Source organism: Bidens hawaiensis, unplaced genomic scaffold (assembly GCF_021521415.1).
Source record: "Bidens hawaiensis isolate Kalapana, Puna unplaced genomic scaffold, B.hawaiensis_p1.1 tig00034283_1, whole genome shotgun sequence".
In the NCBI taxonomy this organism is placed as follows: Eukaryota; Viridiplantae; Streptophyta; class Magnoliopsida; order Asterales; family Asteraceae; genus Bidens; species Bidens hawaiensis.
In genome coordinates, this window is record NW_027495932.1 from 23,691 (window position 1) to 51,257 (window position 27,567).

General features: G+C 34.5%; 1 pseudogene; it reads left to right on the plus strand.

Annotated features, from left to right (window-relative positions):
• The first annotated feature begins 3,091 nt into the window (after nucleotides 1–3,091).
• Nucleotides 3,092–13,467, plus strand: LOC143586051 (rho GTPase-activating protein 7-like; annotated as a pseudogene).
• Nucleotides 13,468–27,567: the final 14,100 nt, after the last annotated feature.

The window sequence follows — 27,567 nt, forward strand, 5'->3', positions numbered from 1 at the left end:
GTCCTCAGCTGGATTTTACTAGTTTAGTAAGGTTTTCATCATTTGAACCATCTAGTCTACATTGAATGAATGAAATGACTGGTTCGATCGCGTTTTCAAATCATGTTCATAAGGTTTCACCTCACCTGCAATGTGGTCTGCTACCAATAAGTTTAAAGGTGACCACTTATCTTATATATAGTTAGCTAAGTTTATTTTAATCCTTTTTCATAAATCCTTGTAGAAAAATCATAAAAATGTTTTTTTTTCTTTTTGTTCGGATCAGACTATTGTTGACAAAATTGAGTACCGGTCGAAACATGTTGTTTAAAATAAGTTTGTGTTGACAAAATTGAGTACCGGTCGAAACATGTTGTTTAAAATAAGTTTGTTTGGCTGTGCAAACCAGAAATGAACGAGTATAAATATTTTTATTTTTATTTGGGCAAAATCGTGTGTAAATTGTTAGGAAAAGTGTTTTGAGTAAGAACATAATATAATTATCTTTAATATGTCAACTTGAGCTATCATTTATATTTGGTGAAACCTTAGTGTTTTTTAACATTTGATCAAACAATCACCAAAGCTAAGGTAAGATTCTGACTATATTTCGATACAATTACCATCATATTTAGCTGATTCATCAACTTTTTTTTAATTAAGCTATGAGACAAATGTAAACCAAAGTAACTCATAAAATTAAATTAAGTTTTGTGTCATTATTGTTGGGGTATTTTTACCCATGAGAAAGCCCAACAAATATTTATCCTACATAATGTTGCAAAAGTCGCTAGGCGATCCCTAGGCGACCGACCCCCTTGGAGGGAGTATTCGGAGTACTCGGACATGGTAAATATAAAGAAAATTAATATTTGGTTATTATATATGTGTCAAATATAATAAGTTTACTGATATTTATAACAAAATAGGTGAATGTTAATATAAATAAAAAAATACATTTTTAAATATAAAATATTCTAAAAATTACTAATCATTAATTAAAAAATGATATTTGTTCTTTAATATTATTGAAATAACAATTATGTTTTATTTTTTTGAGTCAAAATCGGCCCAATTTCACCGATAAGATGTGATTCTGGCTGAGGTTGACCACATTTGACCGATTCTTAGTAACTAGGCGGATTTACAAAAACTCGCCTCGGTGACATACCTTGTAGCAAGTACACGAAGAGTACTCGGCCTTATAATCCTACTTTTACAACATTGATCCTACATGAGTTATTACTATTATTAATAATTATTATCTAATAATAAAAAGAAAATAAAAAAAATATGTTCGATTACTTTCATCCATATTACACACCAAACACAATTTGGTGTTTTTGTTCTTTGGGGCCACGTCCACGTATATGGTAATTAGTTTTTATCCCTAGTATTACGGGGTTGTTTTATATTATTTGTTTTTAATATTGATTTATTTTTCTATTTTTTTATTGTATGAAAGTAAATAATATACTTATGGTTTATTGATAAATTGTTTCACAAAAAAATGAGATTTAATAACTCGGTTTAAAAGCTATATGAGTTTGAGAGTCTCAAGACCCGTTTTTACTATAAATTGGTTTTTAATTATAAATAATATATATCTTTTAAATAAATCATATATTAATTTTTAGTATATCCCTACTTTATAGGATTTTTATATCAAATATTTGGTGAGATTGGTTTTTAATTTAATGAGATGTTATAACTCGTTTAGGAAATATATGAGTTTGATGCGACCCATACCCCAGGTCAAATGTATGAGAAGTCTCCGTTTAATAATCAAGTAAATCTGACGACTCCAAAAACGTGACACGTTAGATTTTTATGTTTTCGTTTATATATATTATAGAATTATATAAATAATAGGCTTGAGCTCGTTTAGTTTATAAAAGAAGCTTATTTTTAGGCTTTGAGCTTCTTTTATTCGAGCTAGCTCATGATGGGTTTACATCCACCCCTAAAACAAACAACGCAGAAAAACTTGGCAACGTAAAGTAGAGAAGATTAATCTGTGATTCTTTTGTGTAACTACTTGAAGATAAGATTCTCATATATAATTGATATTTGATTCTTGAGAAGACAATCCGGAAACAATTCTGGAAGGTAATGCTGGTTATTGGGTGTGTGAATATTCATTCATTAATGAAGTTTTTTCACCTAACATATAATTTATTGAGAGTTTTGCATTTTCAGTGTTGTTGTTAGAGAGGACAAAAAGTTGTTAACCATTCTGTTTCCATTTACTCTCAAGGTTATAAGTTATACATAAATTAGCTTATGATTGAAGTAATAATTTTAAACTCACATATTGCTTATTTTCAGACAGAAACATGTGAAGATTTCTATGAGTGGAAGACTGCACTTGAACAAGCTCTTGCACAAGCCCCAAATGCAGCTCTCGTTTCCGGAATGCTACCGTTAACGGGTCGTTTCTTCAATGTTTGTGAGCTTCATTCTTAACTTTTATTTTATTTTTTCTGTGTCGCCCATCTTAGGACTAGGCTTGTAAATGTACCGAACGAACTCAAATGGAGCATGTTCGTGTTCGCTCATTTTACCTTAACCAGACAAATGATTGGACACGAACTATTAAACGAATGGGGTTTTCTTGTCCGTGCTCGTTCAATAACAAAATGCACATGCTCGTGTTTGTTTATGTTCGTTCTTTAACAATGTTTAGAAACACGAGCACGGATTTTCTTATTGAACGAGCACGGACAAGAGCATAAACAAACGAAAATAACTGAACATAAATGAAAGAACATAACTGAACGCTAAAATGAACAAAACTGAGCTAAAACCAATGGGAAAAACATTGTGTTGGGCCTACAAAAGCAAAAAGTTATTAAGATTAAACACATTTGCAGTGGACCAATAAAATTAAAATGAATATATTTCAAAAAAACTTCCCTTCAAATGGTTCACGAACTGTTCACTAAACGTTGAGTTCGCTTACATGATGCCTACTTAGGACCCCGTTTCAAGATAATCAAAAAATCTAGTGTCTTTAATTTTTGGCGGTAACTTATATAATATTATATTTTTCAGGGAGAGATAAACTGCAGCCTGTTAAGTCTTTAGTTGTTGTTAGCAATGGAGGACATAGATGGAGCCCCATCATTTCTTGAGAAAGCCCGCCCTTAGATTTCGTGAGACGCATGGTTAGTTTCTTTCTGAAAATGTAAAAATGAAAAAGAATTATTGGTTCTTTTATGAGGTAAACCTTAATTATATTCTTAAAGGAAGCAAAGTTGAAGGAATCTTGAGACAATCTGCAGATGTAGAGGAGGTGGACCGTAGAGTTCAAGAATATGAAAAAAGTTTCAATTTTATTAATCATATTATTTTTAATTATTGCTGAATTTAGAGTTTGTTCAAATGCGTAAGTTTAATATACATTATTGTAGGAAAGGTAGAATATGCTAGCTGTTTTCTGTAGGGCCTGTAAGCGAACCGGATGGTAACTTAAACAAGCGTAAATGAACGAAAGTTTTTGTTCATGTTTGTTTGCTTATAAAGTCAACAAACTTCCCGCAAAACGGCAATTCATTTACAGGCCTAGTCTTTTGTAATAACACATTAAGGGAAATCATGTTTTTTGAATTCACCCTTCTTATTGTTAATAAAGATTGTATTTTTATATATTGCAATGATCCAGAAATTGGTCAGAAGGAAGCTCGAGTAAACTGCAATCTTTGAAACATTTCCTGAACCAAATAGGCGTTTATTACAAAGGTTTTTTCTGGCTTATTATAATTATACAGTTTGTACTTTGTCGGATTTTTAAAAAATCCAATAATATTTTACTTGCAGAATCTTGAAGATGATGCACACTGTTTCTTTAAACACTTCTGAAAACCGAATGACAGCATCAGCAGTTTCTGCTTGCATGGCACCGTTGCTTTTATGCCCACTGTTGGCTGGCGAGTGTGAGTTGGATGATGATATTGATGATAATTCTGCACAGCTGCTGCAAGTAATGCTCGAACTATTATTGCAACTCTTCTAGAGGAGTTTGAGAATGTATTTGATGTAAGATTTTTTTGTTTGTACCAAGGTAGCAATTTTGACCTGTTTAGTGTTTACTTTTGAGTCGGTTATGGCGATTTGGGTCGGTTTTTTTATTGGCACTCGTATCCTTAGGTCTTTGTAGTTTAGTAAAATGGTAGCTTTTGGAAAGGGTTAAATCTTTTTTCATTTTGAGTATTAAAGGATTTACAAAAAGAAAGAAAAAAACAAAAAAAAATAGTGAGAAACAGAATTAATTGCATGAAATCGGTTAAATTAATAATATATGCGTATTACAATTATGCGATTCTTATACGTGCAAAAGTATTATCTTTCTATAAAATGAGATAGATTAAAAAAAGTATTTCCTGTAAAATATTTTAGCTCGTTTGGTTTTGGTTCCAAACCGTTAACTGTAAATCAAACTGTGAAACCACGTTTTCCAACCGTAAACCGAACCGCTTCACTCTTAACCTGGCCGGTTTAGCTCAGTTAATGGTTTTTGAACACCCCTAAAAAAGTTTAGCTAAAATGACAAGTCAAATGTTTCTAACAGGTTGAATATTGAAAGTCACCACTCACCAGGATTCATTTATACAAAGATTTATTTATTTTTTCTGGGAACAAACACCCTAAGTATTTAGAAGTAGCAGATAAGTGTTTAGTGCTCAACTCAACTAGTAAACCCGACCCGGCCCATTCCTAACTACTGAAAATGTATCTTTCTTTCAGGATAATGCTATGGTAACTAAGATGTTCTATATCATCAGAATCTCGGGATATTAGTACAAGTGAAGATACAAGTGATGATGAAAATTTGGAAATAGAAAACAATGTTTACCATGATGCAGAAAACGAAACTGGTCAAGAATCTGATGATGATGATGATCCCGAACGTATATTTAGTGGAAAGTTGAGTGCCAGTGAAAGCAGTGGTTATGCTGGCAGTGATCTTTATGACTTTAAGGTACTTACTTTCTCGCTATTGGTTGAGGTGGCAAAATTGACGGGTTGGGTAACGAGTCAAAATGAGTAATTTTTTTGTATGGTGCGGGCCGGGTTGGGTTAAGCTTAAAACTCTTTTTTGACCAAATTTATATATAATTTATATTACAAAGTCTACGTTAATTTAACATTTTGATCGAAATGATTTACGAGGTTTGATGCATTAAAATTACATTTTGGCTGAATTCGATTCGTTTGACTGCATTCAAGGATGATTTCAACCTCTTTGACACCATTCTAGGGTGATTTCAACACATTCACCCATATATTATCAACCGGCTATGTAAAAGTTTTTTTTAATTATTTTAATGTCTTTTTTATTTTAAATTTTTTTCTTTTAATATGTATTTTTTTATTTTTATTTTTTTTATAGTTTTGGTACCGTAAGGAACATAACTGAAACTGACTAATTCACGTCAACTTGTTAGAGTTAAAAAGTAACCTGAATCGTAACCTTTACTCTAGGATGATCTTAACCATATCTTCATGTTTTCTATTTTTTTTTTTTTTTGAATGTTGATTTCTTGAGTCAAGTTGTAATCTGCTTGAAATATTTTCTTGTCCCCAAATTAGTGATTTTTAATGTTTGCCTGTTTGGCACTTATTTAGGCATGTGGAGCTGATGAAACCGATGTGGTATCTCCTAGAGACAACGTATATGCAGCAACTGTATCAGATTCATTGGAAGATTCTCAACCTCTTAAAGAAGATTCTAATATTGTAATTAATGAGCAACAAATACAGCAAAATAGGCCTAGTGATAATCAGATGGATGTACCTCAATCTTTATCTGGACCCGAATCAAGTACCGGGACTCCTAACAGGATCCATTATTAGTTCTAGGCGCTCAATGATTTGGAAACATAATAATGTAAGTTTCATTTACATTTATAGGTTTTTTTTTCTTTTTATTTTTATTTTTAAATTTGATATATAATATCTATACTACTGTATCAAAACTGAAAATCTAAAGATATTAGTTTTTGTTGTGATTTATGTTATAACTAGTGGCATGAACTTCTAACACACACAAACGTAACATGAGCTTCATGGTTTAGGTTTAGTTCAAATGGTTTTAGGTCAGACCCCGAACCCATTTAGCTAAAACTCGGCGGGTTCAGGGGCTGACCTGATTATACATTTATTTAATTTACATTTTTTGAAATAACTTAATCTATTCGAGTATATTTTTTACCAAAATTCAAAACTTTTATAAATAAATTGGCATATGTTGGTACATGATGTCAGTAGTTCAGTGTCTAGTGTCTGTAATCGAGTTAGTTGGATTTGTATTTTGTATTAAGCGAAGTTAGCTCACAAGTTCGCTTATATAGGCGAACTTGTGGAACAAGCGAAGTTAGTGACAACTTCGCCTAAACATGTTAGGCGAAGTTGTCGACTGTTAAATAGCCTAGGTTACGGCAGAGTTTTTAGGTTTTAGTTTATGAGTTGTTCAGAGTTTTTGTAATCGGTGATCAGTGAATCACGTGTTTCCAGTTGCAATACAACGTGTCTTTGTTTATTGTAACGTGTGTTTGATTGTGTTAACGTGTATCGTCTTCTACGCTCGTATCGTCTTACATAGGGATTCCGCACCTACGTAGAACGAGATATTCCGTGTAGATCCGGCTGGGAACCTTCAGCATACTTTATCCTTAAATGCTTAAAAGAAGTAATATGCAATTTGTAGAATTTTAGAGAATTAATTTTTTAAATTTAATAAATTTTTTCCATCTTAATCGATTTGTGTTCGGAATTCGGATTCATGTGTGACATGATTTTCGGGTCCGACCCATTTAGCAACACTAAATACAACATGGTCTCTTTTTGCTGATCGTTGTTCTTTCTTTTCCACAGGGAAGAAAGACCCCCTCAGTGGAATCATTTGATTCTTCTGACGAAAGAGGAGTAAGATTATGGCACCTGTCACACTTCAGTTAATTTTATTTTTTCCGCATATAATATCATGAACTGAATTCTATGTGTTTGTAGACTTGCAAATGAGATCATACTTTTATTTTTTTTGCTTATTCTGCAGTGATCACATACTTAATAATATATTAATATTAATACTTGTTTAGGCGAGAGGAAACACGATACTTGAAGCTAGCTTGGAAAGAAGGAAGCACACATTACATGAACGTAGGGTGGCACTTGAACAAGATGTAAGCCTGGCTTGACATGCTTTTGACCAATGCTGACCGGACTTCATTTAATATGCTGGAGTTTGAGTTTGTTATCATTTCATGCTTCTGATTTTACTCACCTGTCATGACAGGTTTCAAGATTTCCAGAACAGTTGCAGGCCGAGAGAAAATTAAGATCCGTATTAGAACTTGGGTTAAACATGTCTTCCGGACTGGTTTCTGGATCCCATAATATGGATCCAAAGGTTTCTTTCCTTCACGTATATGTTTTGTCTTTTTGTATGTTATTTCTTTAGTGGAAACACTCTTTGCCCAAAACTTTTAAATTGTAATTAAACGAGCCGAGCCCGAGCTCGACTAGGATCGATCTTGGCTCGTTTAACTTGTGAGGGCTCGAGCACAAGCTTGGCTCATTAGTTGTTTTTCAAGCTCGAGCTCAGCTAGGGCTCTGCTCTTTTCTTATTTTTTTCTTAATCTATATACATTCTAAATTATAATTTTTATATATGATAGTCCATATTATTTAATTAAATTTATCATAATTTTACATATAGTAATAATTGTAATATATTAAATAAAAGGCTTGCATAGGTTCGCGAGCCAGCTCTAGCTAAATAAGTGAAGCTTGGGCTTGGGCTCGGGCTCGTTTAAGCTTGGTTCAATTCAAGATTTTAGCGAGCCGATTTCAAGTAGCACACGAGCGTCTTGGCTTGTATGATTCGTCTAGTACAGATATAATATTATTCCAGTAATAATAATACTAATTTTTTTTAACAAAATTATTCGAAGGTTATATATGCTTTAGAAATACAATCTGGGCCACTTTCAACCCTTTTAACCGTTTTTAGCTAATATTTTGTTAAAATTATTTGATTGATCATATACTTTTAAATGAAGATGAGAGCTGAGCTGGAAGAGATTGTTATTGCTGAGGCAGACGTTGCTCGCTTAAAGCAAAAGGTTGCAGAATTGCATCAACAACGCCATTGTCACTATGATTATCAACATGACTATAATTATCAGCGGTGAGTTATTTTATTAATAAAACTTTTGGTTTTATGATGGAACATATTAATCTTTTTGTACTTGTTTGGATATGTAATAAGTGATTGTGTCATTTAATTAATCATAACCGGATTTATAATATTTAGCAGGAGAGTTTTACAGCAAGATTTTGATTCTACAATTCCTTATATCAACCATGAACGAAAACAAAGATCCGAGGTAAATATACTCTTAATATGATGATTATTCATATTTTTTGGCAATTTCAGTTTCCAATTTGGCCAAAAATGGGTTGATAGATGTGTTTGATCCTTAACGGGCCAAGCGGATTTGGGTCAAAAGTCATTCAAAGTGTACTCAAATGCATAACCCCCCCCCCCCCCCCCCAAAAAAAAAAAAACTGCTTTATCAAAGAAAGCCATACTTATTGTAATGCTATAGTTTTTGTGTAATCGTGCTTAATCATTAGGTACCATAAATTTAAAAAAAAAAGAAAGCATAAAAAAGTGCATTGTGCAGGACCGGGCCGACTACAGTTGCTAAACATGTCGTGTTCATGGGTTAGCATGTTGAACCCAAAATGAAGTCTGAAATTTTACATGAATGCCTTGTGTGGGACCGACCTGACTAGGGCTGCTAAACAGGTCGTGTTCGTGGGTTGGTATGTCGAATCCGATACGAACTTGAGAATTTTACATGAAACCGAAAATCGTCTTGCACACATGAACCCAACATGACATGATTTGCGGGCTGACATGAATACGACCTGTTTAACCCTTAAAAACTAAATGTAGTGTTTTTTACATATTAATACTTTAAAATTCTGAATTCACATATTATTTGTTATTATTATTATTGTTGTTGAGTTTTGAAGCAATTATGTTAAACCATGCCAATTCATTTTAAGAAAATTATGAAATGTGGCATAAATTTACCCAAATAGTTTACGTTTGTTAAATAAATTAAATTTCAAAAAACTAAAAAAATTAAATAAACACGTTAAATTTCAAAAACTTGATCACAACCAGTTTAAATAAACGTATCCAGAGGTTGACCCAAACCCTTTAGACTAAACCCAAACCCACAAATTTCGTGTTAGGTTTGTTTCATTTCAGAAATTCACACCCCTCGACCCGACCCGTTTTGCCACCTCTTGAGATTTGTTTCGCTCGTTTGAATAAGTCATGTATCTGTTTTTTACATAATTAGCAGGAACTGAGAAACATTAAATAACCTTATTGAATGGAAACAAGAGTAGACAGCCTACTCGCATTCAGTTTCTAGACCCGACAAGAATAAGTGATTCTAAAACTACCAACACATCTACAAGTTTTTCCGTGGATGAATTCGGGGCCGTTGATTATGCAAATTTAGCATCTACATCCGGACCAACCAAGGTTAGACTTGATGCAAATGACTTATTTAAATTTTACTTTGTTTAATACGGATAAAATCATGAAACTGTAACAGGTTTTGAATTGTTTTAATTAAGTCACTCATACTTTTTTCTAACCATAAAAACCACTCGATTTTAATATTTAATAATTTAAAATTGTTAAAACTAAATGCCCTTGATGGAACAATTATAAAGTGAGGTTATTTTTTGGTGACTTTTCTTCTTTACAGTTACCTCCTATTTCAAGTTAAACATGAAATGAATAATCATTAAATATTAACTTGTTTCGTATTTATTCCATTTAACATTTATAAAAAATTTCACAACAGTGAAGCAATATTCAAACTTGAGTGTTTTTAGGTTAGAAACAAGTTTGGGTGGCTTTAATGGAACAGTGAGGAAACTTGGTTACTATTAGGTGAAATATGCATCGTTAAATTAGCGTGTGATTACTAAAGTAAAGGTGTTAAATGTGTAGGTGATTGATCATCCAAGAAACCCGTTGGCAGCATCGACATTAGTAGAATTAACAACCCGTCTTGATTTCTTCAAGGAAAGGCGTTCTCAGCTCATGGAAGACTTAAGCTACGCAACCTCGTCACAAGAGTTTGCATATAAAGTTATAAACAACAACCCGACCGGAAGATCCCCAAAAGAAGTTAACCCCTTTTGTATATACTACGTTTCTTATCTTTTCATGATTCCTTTGTCATTTGGTGTCAAAAACAAAAACACCAATCTGTTATTTTGTGTACTCCCTAAGAATCCTTGATTAATTGTATCGTGTGTATGTTTTGATATGTGTTAAAGCAAATCCTAGCCGGATCAATTATCGGGCTGAGATCGACTCTAATGGGTAGGTGGTTTATGGGTGATATTAGAGAGAGAGAGAGAGATTAAAACACACAGTTAAGAGTGTTTGTTTATTGATATGAATAATGATCTTGGCATTGTTACAAGCATACATGCTATTTATAAGCATGATATAACATCTACAAATTCCTAATGTCCGACCACGTCCAAGGAGTCGTAATCCTTATCTTCTTTCTTGTCTTTATCAAGTAGATGCTTCTAAGTTTTGTGTTGTATAGCTTACATCATAAAAAGGTTTATATATAATATAAATTTGTAATAAAGTAAAATATAGTAGCTTTAAACATGGGAATTTTTGCATAAAATTAAACTTACTAGCTAGTATAAGAAAAGGATGATGATTTGAGCTTGAATCCTTCAAGAACTTGCGAGAGCTCCTTAAAATGGTGTTTTGATTTTTAAAATCAATTGTTAAAATGGCTGGAGGGTTTTTGATATAAAAGAGTTGAGAGGAGAAAAATTGCATGTGTAATGCTCTAAAATTGTATATGAGAATCTTAAAGGTGAAGGAAATGTGATGGGGGGCGGGGTAACATTATGAAAAGAAAAAAATAGTTACGAGCATTTAAAAACAATAAATGAGAATTAGTGATACGTCTTAATCTCAACGCTTTGTAAAATACAAAGTTTAAAAAATTATATTTTGAGTGTTTTTATATAAATAAATGCTAATATAAGGGTGTGGTTTGGTTACTCTTATAGAGTTTTTTTTTTAATAAAATGATCGATGCATATAGACAAAATATTTTGGGTAGGTCATAATTTATATTTTTTTTTATAAAAACAAAAACCTGCATGTATGGTATCTTTAAATAAACACCCAAGTGTTACCGGGTTTGTGTTATAGCTTTATAAATATACAATGAGTAGGTAAAGATTTTATAAACTGAACTTATTTAGAAATTTAATCATACTTACTTATTTAAAAATTTATATATAATAGTAATATTATAACTTCTTTAGATGGACGGGTCTGGTCTTTGACCAAAATATTAACAGGAGAAGCCGGGAATTATCGGATAACCGAACTTATTGTTTATTTTGAATAAGGCTAATAATCGAACCATCGCAGTCAAATATGAAATACACCCATAAAATCGTTTTAATTTAGAAAAGGTGAAAGAGAAATAATATAAGTGAATAATAATAATAATAATAATCATCGAAATGTATAAAAAGGGGTTGAGGCCTTGAGGGTTATCAATTTTTTTTAACAATTCACAAATCTCTCGTTCGCTCTCGCAATTTTCTTTCGTTTCATTCTTTCTGCAATCGTAATAATAATAATAATAATAGTTCGTTTCTTCAATCAATCAATTTAATGGCTTCTTCTTCGTCGACGATGATGAAGATGATGATGATGATGATGCACATGACGGCTACTGCTGTGATTTTCTTTTTTAAGTGTTTTTGTTGTTGTTTTTTGTTGTTTTTGCAGTAGGGTTTCGTCAACATTTACCTTCACTTTCTTCTTCTTCTTCTCTTCTTCTGCCGCCACTGTGGTAAGATTATTGTTATTATTTTATGATGATTCATTGATTCTTGTTCTGTTTTAATTTCTTTCTTTCTTTCTTTTTTAGAAACCACTTCTTCAAACTGGTGATGATGAATTAATGCTGCTTCCTGCTCCAAAGGTATCACTTTATTCATCATCTTTATTATTATTATTATTATTATTTAAAACAACAACTGTCAAGATTATTAATGTTTAAAGCAACAACTATCAAGATTAATGTTCATACCCTGGCCTGCTTTCTGTTTTTGAATTTAGATCATCTTTTAGATATATATAATACTACTGTAATAATAAGAATAACAACAACAACATATGCTCTGTATAAAAAGATTATCTTTTATAAATAAAAGTTGTTTAAATCAACAACTGTCAAGATTAATTAATGTTTCTTGACATGTTTCATTATGCCATGCAGCCTTTCACTCCGGAAGACGACGACGACGACGACTACGACTACGACGACGACGACGATTCTGGAATGGCCTATGATGATTTAAAATCATCTGCTGCTGCTGTTGATGCTGCTTATGTTAGCATTCCTTCACTCCAACATTCTAGCTCACCCACAACTAAAAATGCTTCCTTGTTATCATCCCAAACTCCTCAAAAGGTAAATCACCGACTAACTTTATTATAAATCTTGATTAATTATCATCATATACTGAAATAATAATAATAATAATATTGCAGAGTCTTTATTTCATTTCCTGTTTCTTATCTTCTTTTAGGTTGCTCGTAATGAAGAACTTCAAAACTTTTGCGAGGACGCAATGCGCCGCCTAGACGCGCTAAAAAAGGAGCTTGATGCGATGACATTTACCACATTAAGATCGTATGTCACAGATGTAAGAATTATCATTAATGTTCTATCTTTGTGCTTTTCAATTTTGAGAGGTAGGTAGGTTAGTTAGTTATTATCATCATATGCTGACATGTTTCATTATGCCATACAGGTGGTCACCGAAGAAAAATCAGAATCTGGAATGAGCTATGTTGATTTGAACCCCGCACCATCATCATTTACTGCTTATATTGATAAACTTAAAAGTGATCAAAGACACGATTTAAAGCTGTTGGATGCTGCTCGAAAGGTGATGACTTTAAACATATTTTTCATAAATGTTTTTTTTCTCAAGTTATATATCTGCATGATATTTGTTTACATATTGATACGGTTTCGTTATGCCATACAGCCTTCATCGGTGGTCACTGTATCATCCCAAACTCAAAAGCAAATCAATGAAACCAAGAATCCCACAGAAGGTGTGAAAAGATCTGGTCTTGCTGCATTTGTGACAAAGCAACCAAAACAAAGACTTGCGAAAACCGATACTAAACAGAAAAATGATTTTGTAAGAATTCTCATTAATTTTATTAATAATGCTCTGTTCCGTGGTATAACAAGTAGCATCATCCTCTTGTTGTTTATTTAATATTTTGTTTGTTATATTCTCTTTTAGGATGCTAAATTTAAATGTGATAAAAGAGAAGATGTAAAGTTGCTGCATGCTGCTCGAAAGGTGGTGACTTAATTCATATTTTTCATAATTTTTTTATTCTCAAATTATATATCTGCATGATATTTGTTTATATACTGATGCGGTTTTGTTATGCCATACAGCCTTCATCGGTGGTCACTGGATCATCCCAAACTCAAAAGATCAATGATACTAAGAATCCCACAAAATGTGTGAAAAGATCTGATCCTACTGCATCTATGACAAAGCAACCGAAAAAAAGCCTTGTGAAAAATGAAACTAAACCAAAAAATGATTTTGTAAGAATTCTTATTAATATTATTAATAACGTTATGTTTTGTGGTATAATAATTAGCATCATCATGTTCTTTGTTTAATATTTTGTTATATTCTCTTTTAGGTTACTAAACATAAATGCGATAAAAGAGAAGATGTAAAGCTGCTGCCTACTGCTCGAAAGGTGGTGACTTTGTTCACATTTTTCATAAATGTTATTTTTTCTCAAATTATATATCTGCATGATATTTGTCAATGTCCTGATGAAGTTTTGTTATGCCATACAGCCTTCATCGGTGGTCACTGGATCATCCCAAACGCAAAAGAAGATCAATGATACTAAGAATCCCACAAAAGGTGTGAAAAGATCTGGTCCTGCTGCATCTGTGACAAAGCAACCGAAACAAAGCCTTGTGAAAACCGAAACTAAACCAAAAAATGATTTTGTAAGAATTCTTATTAATATTATTAATAATGTTATGTTCTGTGGTATAATAATTAGCATCTTCATGTTGTTGTTTGTTTAATCTTTTGTTTGTTATATTCTCTTTTAGGTTGCTAAACTTAAATGTGATAAAAGAGAAGATGTAAAGTTGCTGCCTACTGCTCGAAAGGTGGTGACTTTATTCATATTTTTCATAATTTTTTTTATTCTCAAATTATATATCTGCAGGATATTTGTTTATGTACTGATTCGGTTTTGTTATGCCATACAGCCTTCATCGGTGGTCACTGGATCATCCCAAACGCAAAAGAAGATCAATGATAATAAGAATCCCACAAAAGGTGTGAAAAGATATGGGCCTGGTGTATCTGTGACAAAGCAACCGAAACAAAGCCTTGTGAAAACCGAAACTAAACAAAAAGATGATTTTGTAAGAATTCTCGTTAATAGTTAGCTTCTTCCTGTTGTTGTTTGTATAATCTCTTGTTTGATAATTTCTATTCTCTTTTAGATTGCTAAACTTAAAGCGCCTGCGTCTCGGTGGAAGTTTTGATGTTTCATATTTTCTGTCACACTACCTGCTTATGTGTGTCAGGAGGATTATGCTCAGGTAATCTTACACTTTCAACATTTGTATTGAATCATTGTGTTTCTTGTTTTTGTGTTACGTACAAAATGTTGGTTCTTGTGATTATTGGAGAAAATGCTGAAGCTCGCTGACATCAAGTGTTATGCTAGAGACTCCTAAAAAGTTAAGTAATGAGGCATGTTTTGTATGTTAATTGTTGTAATATCTTACTGCATAAAAAAGTTCATTTATGTATTTTGTTTTGGATTTGTAGATGGGAAAAGTAAGAGGGTGAGGAAGAAGTGTTGCAGAGACAAAGGTATGCTTCAAATCCTATAGAAACACTAAAAATTTATACATGTTCTTAGGGTTAGGTTTTTCCTCACATCTGTGTGGGCATCTCAATACATGATATTTACATATTTAATTGTGGCCCCGACTGACTTGTGCGTCGGGGTGTCTATGGGTTTCAAGCTCGTGGACCTTCTTAACTGGTTTTCTCTGATTGTAGTTCTGACTTTGAATGAAGTGTTTTTAATTGATGAACCTAATATCAATGTGGCTACTACACAACTGATCAAGTTCCATGGAAGTTACCAGCAGTATAACAGATATGAAAGAGGTTCTAAATCATACTCGTTTATGCTTCGTAGAAAGAACCCGTGTGGAAAAGTTTCCAACCAATTGTACCTTGCAATGGATGATCTTGCTGATCAGTTTAGAATTGAAACCCCACGATTGACCACCCGAAAAACATATAGCTTAATGGAGTTCTCAAAAAGGACCTTAAAACAGTTATGAGCACCATCATCAAAAAACATGGGATCAACACTTAGTGCATGTGACGATCTTAACTGAAACTTTTTTGCTCCTGCTGCCCCGTTTGTGAGATTACCTGTGTGCACAAGAAACAACAAACAACATTGAAGCACTTTTAACTCCACAATCCGGATTTTATTGTGACATGTGGGTTGATGGGGAGCAATTTATGACTTCAGAACCGCCTAAAGTTGTGAAAGCCCGCAATGATAATTCACATGGGACGAATTTTCCCGACTCCGCTTAACCAATTTATGGAGCTGAGTTCTTGCCAAGAAAGTTCAAGATAGCAGTTACTGTGCCTACTAATAACTCGGTTGATCTTTTCACAAATGACATTGGTGTGGTGGTTGTTTTTGATGAAAATGTAGAACCACATGGTTTCAATATATACGCATGTCACTTCTATTAAGCATTATACTCGTTTAATATTGTCGGTTTGTTGTATATTTGAATATTATATGTTTTTCAGGTTGGTGGTGGGATGGGAATGGCACATAGGATGGAAACCACTTTTCCTTGTTTGGCGGAGTTGATAGGTTATGTTCCTAAAGAATATATTTTGTATGCAGTGAAGGCTATTGTTGTCACACAACGAGAAAATGGAAGACGAGATGATCGCATGTACATCATAATGAAGTATTCGATAGATTCTTGGGGGATTGAAAAGTTTAGGTCGGTTGTAGAGCAGTATTATGGAAAAACGTTTGAACCTGCCCGGGAGCTGCCCTAGTGGGAGTTTTAAAAGCCATCTTGGTTGGCATGAACAAGTAAGTTTCATTACATCATTTTCACATAAGTTGGTTCATTCTTTTAAGTTATGAGTTGATTGCTTAAACAAAGCATATTTGTATTAGGGTGATGGTCGTTTGTTATGTGGGCCTCATGTTGACAGTGGCCGGGTTAAGGGAATAACAAAGAAGACGCTACGAGAAATAATCGAGAAGTATAACTTGAATGTACTCATCACCGCAAACCAAAACATTGTTAATTGTGATATCCGCTCTTCGAGGAAACACCCTATCACTGTGCTCTAGCACAAGGTGGTCTCTTGGTAATCACATATCTTATTTTGTTTTGTTTTGTTTTGAGTAGTACCTATTTATGTATGTATTTATATATATTGTTTATTTTTGTAGCGTCCTACTTATGTGGACTCCCTTAACATAACTGCAATGGCATGCCCTGCTCTGCCCCTCTGTCCTCTCGTCGTAACCGAAGCCGAGCAAGGAATTCCTGACCTTTTTAAGCGTGTTCGAGCTAGGTATGTTCTTGGAAATAAAATTCTAACATATTAGTGATCTATATATGTGTGTGTGTATATATATACACACATTTATATACTTGTGTAATTTTTTTCACACGTAAGCTTTTGATTTCATATATGTAATCACAAATTTACAAATAGTAAGTTACAAGATTACCCTTAAATAATATTATATAATAAATGTATAAAATAAATAGATAGTTTGATTGGTTGTTACTTAGCGGTTCTAAAAGTTTTTAAATTGTTTTGAGTTCTCCGAAGAGATCCAAACCTTATATATATGCTCTCTGTGTGTGTGTATTTTAACAGTCATTAATATATATGACATTAATTGTGGCTCCGACTGACTTGTGTGTTGGAGTGTCTACGGGTTTCAAGCCCGTGGACCCTCTTAACGGGTTTTCTGTGATTGTAGTTCTAACTTTGGCGTGGTAGAGATGAAACCAGGGTACACCACCACCAAGACACACCTGGACCAGAGGAGTCTCTTACATTGTAAGTCAGTGGCTATAACCGCTCTAAAATTTGTCTCAACAAATACAAATGTGTTGATTTTGTATTGTGAGCACACTTACATAAGTACAAATAAAACTGATATTATAATATGATTTTTTATACCTTTTTTTTAATATAAATTAGATGTAAAATCACTTTCCTTTATTTGATTATAACTTTATTTCCCATTAAAATGAGTTATATTTCCACTATATGTGTAAAACCAATAGCATAAGTTTAATATGATATTGCAGTAATATACTTAAAGATGTTTTATTAATGTATTTTATAGTTCCAATATGCGTGAGGAAGATTGAAGAAGCAACTCTCGATCGTGGGAAAACTTATTTCAAACAAGAAAGCATATTGTCACCGTGTTATATTCTGAACTCTCGTGCGGCGAATCCACAACCTGCTGGAACATTAAATCAGGCAAATTTAGGTTAAAGATTATTTATTTATATATTTTTTTGGCATGTGGATCTTGTTTTTGCTCATAAAAACATTATTGTATTGTGCATTAGAATGGTGTATCAGAGCTGGAGCCAGTGCGTGAGTTTAAAGCTGCAGCAAAAACTATGAAAATTTGGCTGTGAGTTTTTCATTTACTTAAAATTATCCAACTTTTAAAAGTTTAGAAATGCCTTTTTTTTCTTTGTGATTATAATGTTTAGGCATAAACTTCAGAACAAGGTAATAAAGATGCAATATGTCATGATAAGGTGGTACCAAATAAATAAATTGAACAAAAAAAATACGTTTTATACTTTTGTTCTTGTAAATAGTAGCAATAATGAACTAAGGATAGCACATATGAGTGCACTGTTGCATTGGTAAATTTGAGCAGTAAACACTTTTAAAGATTTATATACTCATGTTAATTGGATGTTCTTCTTGCAGTTGGACACAACTTAAAGCAGCTTGGAATGATGGTTGCAAAGTTATCTCCCATGATTGTGCTTCGAACCACGTGTGGATTTCGAACAAAGTAAGTTTTTATGATATGACAACAGTGAGCATGCGCTGAGATTTTAGATTTTTTTTGGTATTACTTTACTCTAATTGATATTATTTAACCAAATGAATAACAAACTACAAGATGCTTATTTGCAGGTGTAACAAGTACCCATTAATGGCTATTCAAACATCTAGTAGATCAGCTAAAAAAAGGGAGTAGGATTTCTGATACCCGTTTTCTAAGTCTTTTCTATTTTCGTATCTTGGTCAAATTATAATTTGACTTTTTTTTCCTTTTTTTCCGCAGGTGGGCCAGATCTCTACATGTTCCTTTTCTGGGGGCTAACACCGTATGATCTATACCTACCTAGAAACCGTTACGAGTCTGTCTGATAGCCAAACAGCATAGTATACCGGTGTTTTATTGGTTTTATTTTAAATAAATAATACACTTAAGTATTAGGGGAAGCATCATGAGAGAATTCCTCCTTCGTGAGAGAGCTCTATCTAACCATTGGTTTATGTGTAGATCTTTTTCTAGGGTTTAGGGTTTAATTAATAGCGTTTAGAGTCTAGTTTAGTTTTTAAGGTTTAGGGTTTAGTTTTAAGGTTTAGGGTTTGAGGTTTAGCTTTTAGGGTTTAGTAATGGTTAGATAGAGTTCTCGCGAGTTCTCTCACGAAGGGGGGCTCTCTTATGATCCTTCCCCGTAATAATAATAATAATAATAATAACCTATGGTGGGTTTCCCCCTGAGGGTGGAATGGAGATGATCGGGTGGGCCAATAGCCCGTCAGTGATCCAAATGGCCATTCAATAATAAATGTAAATAAATAAACAATGATTTGATGCTTGTTTGTGCTTGAAAGCTTGGCTAGTACGGACTTCATCGGGGTTGGTCGGTCGCAGTGATTTGTAGAGTGTAGGTGCCTAGACGTGTTTACACGTCGAACGCACCACTGGTCGAGAGCTGTTGCCGCTCTCCTGATGAGTCCATGGCTGGACGAAACCAGCCACATTTATCTTAAGTGAGACAGAATGTGGAAGGAAACATGCCTGGATTTGCTGTCAGTTACAAATACCCTAATAGTCAGCGCGTAAACTATAGTCATTTGCTGTCTACTGGTAATTCTAAACACTCTTGTTTTGCTTACAAATGTTTTTTCCTGTTATTAGAAATGGCCTTGGGAAAAGGGTAAACTTTTCTTGTTGCATCTCAGCTTCATCTGCTCAAGTTGGCTGAAAGACATGATGTTGGCTACTGGTGTTGATGCAGCTTCAAATGTGATGACTGTCTTAAATGAGTTTATTTATCTTTCTATAAACGGGTCGATTCAGTTTGTTTTCTTTTCTTTTTTATTTTCTCTCTTAAATTGGTCAAATAAAAGAATATAGAAAGGGAAAATATGTCAAAACAGGTTGAAAGTCACCTGAGATATTATTAGTCTATTAAACTATTAGACAGAATATGTGTAGTCATAAGGAAAATGAATATGTAGAGTCAAGGGATATGGATAGTCTGTAGGTTTCAGTTGTAATCCCTTTATATATCCCTATATTCATCTTGTACTCTTATTCAGAAAAATACAATATACAATTATCAAGTTTAACTTGTTTAACTTGGTATCAAAGCTTCATCTCTGCTGACACAAACCCTAGCAGGCTACAGCCTTGTTCCGATCCTTCTTCTTTCCATTGAAACACAAATCTGATGTATATGAAGTTTTCAAACAGTTTGTTCGTGTAGCTGAGAGACAATTTAACACCAAACTTAAATCTGTTCAAACTGATTGGGGGGGTGAATTTCGGAATCTATCTGGTTTTTTTTCCTCCATTGGCATCTTACACCGCCTCTCGTGTCCACACACGAGTGAACAGAACGGCCTTGTCGAACGACGACATCGACATGTAGTTGAAACTGGCCTCACTCTTCTTGCTCAATCCTGTGTCCCCTCACGTTTTTGGCACTTTGCATTTGACACTGCTGTTTATCTTATTAACCGCATGCCCTCTCGAAACAATGATCGCCTCTCACCTTTTGAACACCTCTTTAAACGCAAACCTGACTTCTCTTTTTTGCGTGTGTTCGGGTGTCAATGTTATCCCCACCTCCGACCATACAACAAGCACAAAATGGACTTTCGGTCCTCACCTTGTATTTTTCTTGGCTATAGCCCATCACATTATGGCTATAGGTGCCTTGATCCCTCATCTGATCGTATCTACATTGCCCGCCATGTGCGCTTCAATGAGCGCTACTTTCCGTGTCAAACCTCACCATCCACTCCCGATTCTCCTACCACTTCTCAACCCGATCCTTATATATCCACCTACCCCACCCCGCCTTCACCTTCTACTAATCCGGTCACAGAACCGCCGGCTAATGATCTGCCATCATCTTCCCCTACACCTGATCTTCCAACACCTCCACCTTCACCAACACCTCCTCCTACTTCACCTACACCTACGGTGCCACCCACCTCACCGGACCATAACATACCCGCCTCGTCTCCTGTTCCCAGCCCACTCCAACAATCGGCCCAAGCATCTCCCTCTTCATCTACACAACCAGCTCAACCAGACCCTACTCCACAACCCCGCCCTCGACCTTCTAACCTTCGCCCTAATCCTAAACAGCGGGTGCCATACAATCCATCTGCTTTTCATGCCTCTACTTCACCTGAAACCGAGCCCACTTCCTTTGCCATTGCCAACAAAGATTCTCGTTGGCGGAATGCCATGACTGAGGAGTATGTTGCTTTGCTTCGAACCGGAACTTGGTCTCTTGTACCACCTGTCCCGGATGCCAACGTGGTTGATTGTAAGTGGGTTTACAGGCTCAAACGAGACAAAACAGGTTCTATCACACGATACAAGGCTCGGTTAGTTGCCAAAGGGTTCAATCAACAACCCGGTATTGACTATCATGAAACTTTCAGTCCTGTTGTGAAATTCACAATGGTTAGGGTTGTGCTTTCTCTTGCCGTCTCTCAAAGATGGCCTCTACGACAGTTGGATATCCAAAATGCTTTTTTACATGGGGATTTGAATGAAACCGTTTATTTGAGGCAACCTCCTGGCTTCTCTAATCCACAGAAGCCCGATCATGTCTACCTCCTTCATAAGTCCCTCTATGGGCTCAAGCAGGCACCGCTAGCTTGGTTTCACAGGCTTTCTACAGCCCTACATTCCTTGGGTTTTCAGGGGTCCAAAACTGACCCTTCTTTGTTCATCTATGCCTCTGGTGGTACTCTTCTCTACATGTTGGTTTATGTAGATGACATCATTCTCACAGGTAATAATCCTCATGCCATTGATAGTATTATTCACAGCTTGAGCAAAACATTTGCTCTCCAAGACATGGGTACTCTGTCCTATTTTCTTGGGATCGAGGTGGCTCCTTGCGGTTCTGATCTTCTCCTTTCTCAAAAGAAATACATTTTTGAGACCATCCACAGAGCGGGTCTCTCACAGGCTCGCTCGGTGCCTACACCAATGGCTACGAGTGCCACTTTGGCTCTTGGTGACAGTCCTCCGTTTGAGAATCCGGTCAAATATCGTCAGATTGTTGGTGCACTTCAATATGCCACACTCTCACGTCTGGACATCGCTTTGCGGTTAACAAAGTGTGCCAGTTCATGCATTCTCCGACCGAAGATCACTGGTCGGCCGTCAAACGAATTCTCCGATACTTACAAGGTACTGTTGACTATGGTCTTCTACTTACACAGAATTCCAGCTCGACTCTACACGCCTATACTGATGCGCATTCTCCTGTTCTTAATGCCTATTCTGATGCGGATTGGGCTGGATGTCCTGATGATCGTCGATCCACGGGGGGCTATGCAATCTACCTTGGTTCAAACCTTGTTTCGTGGTCAGCAAAGAAACAAAAGACTGTATCTCGGTCCTCAACAGAATCTGAATATAAAGCCCTTGCTGACACTGTTGTTGAACTCACATGGCTTGAAGCTCTCTTACGAGAATTGCGTGTTCGTATGGCCACAACACCTGTTCTATGGTGTGATAATCTTGGAGCAACATACTTATCAGCGAATCCTGTGTTTCATGCCCGCACAAAGCATGTGGAAGTTGATTTTCATGTTGTCAGAGAGAAGGTCGCTGCAAAGAGGCTATCGGTTCAATTCATATCTACCACCGATCAGATTGCTGATGTGTTTACAAAGCCACTACCAGTACATCGTTTTGATATCTTAAGATCCAAGCTACAGGTCGCTTCCTGGCCTTAGCTTGTGGGGGAATATTAGACAGAATATGTGTAGTCATAAGGAAAATGAATATGTAGAGTCAAGGGATATGGATAGTCTGTAGGTTTCAGTTGTAATCCCTTTATATATCCCTATATTCATCTTGTACTCTTATTCAGAAAAATACAATATACAATTATCAAGTTTAACTTGTTTAACTTAAACCTTTCTATTATTTAGATTCATACCGTAATAGTCAAATCATAATTAACGCAGCATTTATTGTATAAACATTCAAAAACTGTACAAAAACGTGTTTTCTGGTAGACCCAATCTGCACTAAATTTAACCCTTTACTGATCCTACGCATTTGCCATCTTTTACTAAATTCCTTACTCCTTATTGTCTGCAATGGAGAGATACAACAGAGAGAGGTCGGCTGATTGGGATTCTGATAAAGACGACAAAAACAAAGGGTGGTACAATGAGAAGACCGGTTTTGTGGACAAAGTTTATCATTGTCACAGCCTCTGCTGCCAGTCGTTAAATGCAAACAGAAGAGATGAAGATACGTTACTTTCTCAAGAAGATGCAAAGAGAAGGCGCGAAGAAGAAATCCGAGACAGGAAATGAGAAGACTGAGAAGCATTTTCAAACAAGGTATATTTATTTTCCCACTTCTTATTATTAAGGGGTGTAAACGAGCCAAGCCATAGATCGACTATAGGCTCAAACCCGGCGTGTTTAACTTACAACAAGCTGGGCTCGTTTCAAGCTCTGTTTCTGGAGCTTAATCTCAACTCGTTTACTATTTATTTATTAATTTATCTAAATTTGTAATTATTTTCATATATTTATTAACTACAATTTTTATATATAACAAAATATATATTATTTAGTATTCCTATTATTATCCTGTTAATATATATTGAATATATTAAAGGAATTTTTACATATATCCCCTTTAACTACATATTTCCCCAATTGTTAAATTGTAATTACATATTTCCCCTTTTAGTATCAAATTACCCTTCACAGTTTACAATGCCCAGTTGAAAAAACCAAGAACGAAGAGATTCTTCTTCCATTCGATTCTCGCAACAATGTCCAATCCGTTCGATTCCGGCTTTTAATTTTGCATACGAACGACGTTTCCCGTTTGTTCTTCCCTTTTTTAATTGGTATGTTCCGATTTCTAATGGTTGTTGCAAACCCTAATACGTTTTAAACTTAAATAATGTTTTATTTATGTGCTAGATAACGTTTGTTATATATTGTTGGATCCTTGTTTAGTTTAACTAATGCTTACGATTATAAATGCAAGAGCCCTTGCATCAGCTGTTGTTTAAGAACTTTGGGTAAACATACAAGAGCCCTTGATAGATTATAATTTTCCAACTTTCGGCTATGATGATGTAGAAGGCGTTGAAGCACTTCCTTAAGAAGATGATTAACCGAATAATAGTTTTTTGCTTTTCGTCACAAAATTTTGGAATTAATAATTGTGTGTCTGAACCCGAAGGAGCTACTAATAAGATCCATAAAAATACTACAAGGAAGTATTTATGTAAGCATACTAGGATATCGAACCAGAGTCAAAGATCTTAAACCTTTTTGTTCTGGGCTTGGCCTGTTTTGTTTAAAAAAAAGGGTTGTACAAGCAACTCAAACTGAATGAACCATTCAGTTGTTTATGACAGGTTTATGGCATTTTGATTATTAGTAAGTTATTTTTCGGGCTTGATTATCTTGAAGAAACAATTCTATAGAATCAAAATAAGTTGATCCTTATAAGGTTAGAATACCTCTCATTTTCTCTCAGTTACAGAATACTTCGTACCATATATTTGTTTTTAAAATAAAGTTCACACTTCACATGTAGTTATTATGTCTTGTCTTCTTCATGTGGTTTCACTTATGGCAGTTAAGCTATTGTGTGATGCCCCTTTTGGCCTGCTGATGATAGCATGTGCAGACTGCGTGTTTGCAGCGTATGTGAATGTCCAACTACTGAATTCCCAGATCCGTTGAAGAAACAGCTTGCTCTACCAAAAGATCATACATGTTAAGTGGGAAAACCCGAGGCTGTTGTTGACCGTACTCTAAAATCAAAGGCGTTTAGAGGTTTGGTTGTGGTAGATAACCCATGTTCAAATGATGATGAAACTGATAATGGTCATTCCCTATATTGTGTTCATATTTTTGTAGTTATAGTTATGTCTTTAGTTTGTAACTTCAACAATAATTAATAGTTATAGACTTTATTTCTTTTGTCATTTTTCTTTCGTATATCAACGCACTATAAACACACAAACATGCCCGTGCGTCTCAACACGTGGGTAAAAAATCTTGTTTTGAGTGAATTTTGGATGCTACTGTGTTTCATATGTGTAATTCGAAAACCACTGTGGTTCATATATGTAATTTGGAAACTAATGTGGTTCATTATATATTTTTAAAATGTATGTACAAGTTGTTATAATCAAAGAATGATCAAAAGACATGTTAATAGTAGAGTGGTAAAAATTGTCAACTTGATCCCACATGTTCAATCTTTTTGCAGAATGCTACGTTGGAATATTATACTAGTTACAAGGCAACAGAGGTAAAAGTTGTAGTTCTGGCTCTCCAAGATCTGCAACTTAGCAACGTGATTTGGATTTATTAGCATTCGATATGTTTCGTTTTAACACCGATTCAGTTTAGGTTTACATTGGGGAGATATGTAATTGATGGTTTTAAGAAGTGGATATATGTAAATATTAATTTAATAGTTCATTACGGGTAAAATAGTCATTTAAGGAGTAAATTTTAATGAAATGGGGAGATATGTAATATATGTGGTTTAGGGTGGGGAAATATGTAATAACTTTGTAAAGGTTGGGTAAATATGTAATAAGATAACTTAGGGAGGGGATATATGTAAATGCCCCTATATTAAATAACTAGTAGAAACCCGCACGATGCGGCCGAGACAGTTTACCATTCGATACTGGTTTTCTGTCAGTTTAGCAATTCTCTCATTGATATAGTAGTACTTTTAGTTTTTTATTAGTAGCATTTTTGTGATCTATCTATGCTTACATATCTCAATTAAATAAATAATATAATAATTTAAAAATAAAAAATTCCGAAAAATATCAACTAACGTTTACAAAAAATAGCCACAAGTCTAGTCAAATATTTTTAGCGAGTTTCATTTGGCTTGTCAAACTAAAAATTGTGCATTCACGAGTAGCATGTAACAAAAGTGTTTTTGTCCAGCACTAGACACAATCAAGAATTTAGACAAACACCTATAACGTAGTTCCCCTTCATTTTAGAGAAACACCTAGATATTTGATATCCTCGCTTTTGCTAATTCGTCTCTACATTGAACCTGATATCTCTGAAATGTAACTAATGAAAAACTAAGTTGATGGATCTTAAAGCACATCCTGAAGCAGATTGTGAGTCTTCTTAGGCAAGAAGTCAAAAAGGCTAATTTTGGTATAAGTTAGATTGATTTGCACTCTTCCCATTGAAACCGTCCCTTGCAGAATCCCATTGTTGCCACCAAGAACTGACAACAAATCAAAAACTAAACCAACACAGTCCTGAAAAAATATATAGAAATTATTCTTCGTTTGTAGCAATTAGAAAATACTGATGTTGATGGCATGGACAATAAAAAAACCAGCAAAAACACCCACCCTCTGATAGCTTTGCTCCGCATAACTGTTACCATCAATTAATTATAACAAGACGTTTGCCAATGTTCATTCATTTTATACTCGAACGGACATGAAGAAGAAATTTCGTTGGATTATATAAAACGAACCAACATTTACATGAGTTGCGATCATTCATCTATGTTCATGAACGTTCGGCAACGTTTATGTTTGTTCATTTATGTTCATTTTCATTTTTCATTTTTATTTTAAGTAATATATAAAAACTGAATCGAAATAATCGAATCCCATTTTATTTCATTATAATTGTTTGACTTTTAAAACCCAATACTGGATTGCATTAGGACTGCTTGACTTTTAAAATTAAAAAATGATCAAATTTAAATGCATATTGACAATTTGACTTAAAAAATTCAAAGATGATCATATTAATACGCATATTGACAGTTTGACTTATAAAAGTCAAAGATGATCATGTATATCACAGAAGTGCAGGGGCAATTAAAGTCATACTATTTTTTGCAAATGCATTTAATATTCCCCTTCTTTTTCCGGTTTGACTTTTGCTGACTCAATGTTTCCGTAGAACTTTGAAGATTACAACATTTGGCTTGCTGCCGAACATGGTGTGTTTTTAAGACAAGAAATGGTCTCCAAAATTGACTGTTAATATACATATGGATTGGATCGAGGGCGTTAAGGGTACGTGCATGCTTGTGTTTGTTTATGGTCAAATGCGTAACTGGTCAATTGGGCCAGTTTTACCTGCTAAAGTTTCTTGAAACCTGTCAACTTGTTCTTAAAATTTGATGCTGGTTGCAGCATGTTTTTTAGTACTTCCACTGAACGAACTCCACGATCTTACTATGAGCTTTACGAGACATCAATCATTTAGAATTACAAGTATTTTGGTTTGTACCCAACTGGACATTTCATATTTTTAATGTTTTTGTAACCACAATTAATTATTTTTTCGTTCTTTTGTTTGTTTTTTAGTAAAGGATTTCAGTTTGGGAGACTTTAAACAAAGGACATGTTGCAGCATTTGTTTACCGGGCCCATATCAAACACTTCAATAGAAGTGGTCCAAGGTGGGCGGTTTGACCACTTCCTTCCAAAGGTAATATCAGTTGACTTTTTACAAAGATTAAAAATGCTGACGTTTAGTAATTTAGGAGTCTAATGCTGAATCATGGGCACTTTGGTCTTTTTGATTTAAACAAAAGTAAAACACCATCATCTCAAAATGTAAATTTGTTGATTTTTTACGAGACAAAATGGTTTCCTTTGTCTTGCAATTTTGATGATCGAGGGTGGATTCAGTATATGTTTTTATATATAAGGGGTCAAAGGAATAAACTCTAAAGGGAAACGGGTCAAAATAACTAAAGATAACTTTGGGGAAAAAACCTTTTTAACGAAAGTATAACCTATTTAACTGAAAGAAACC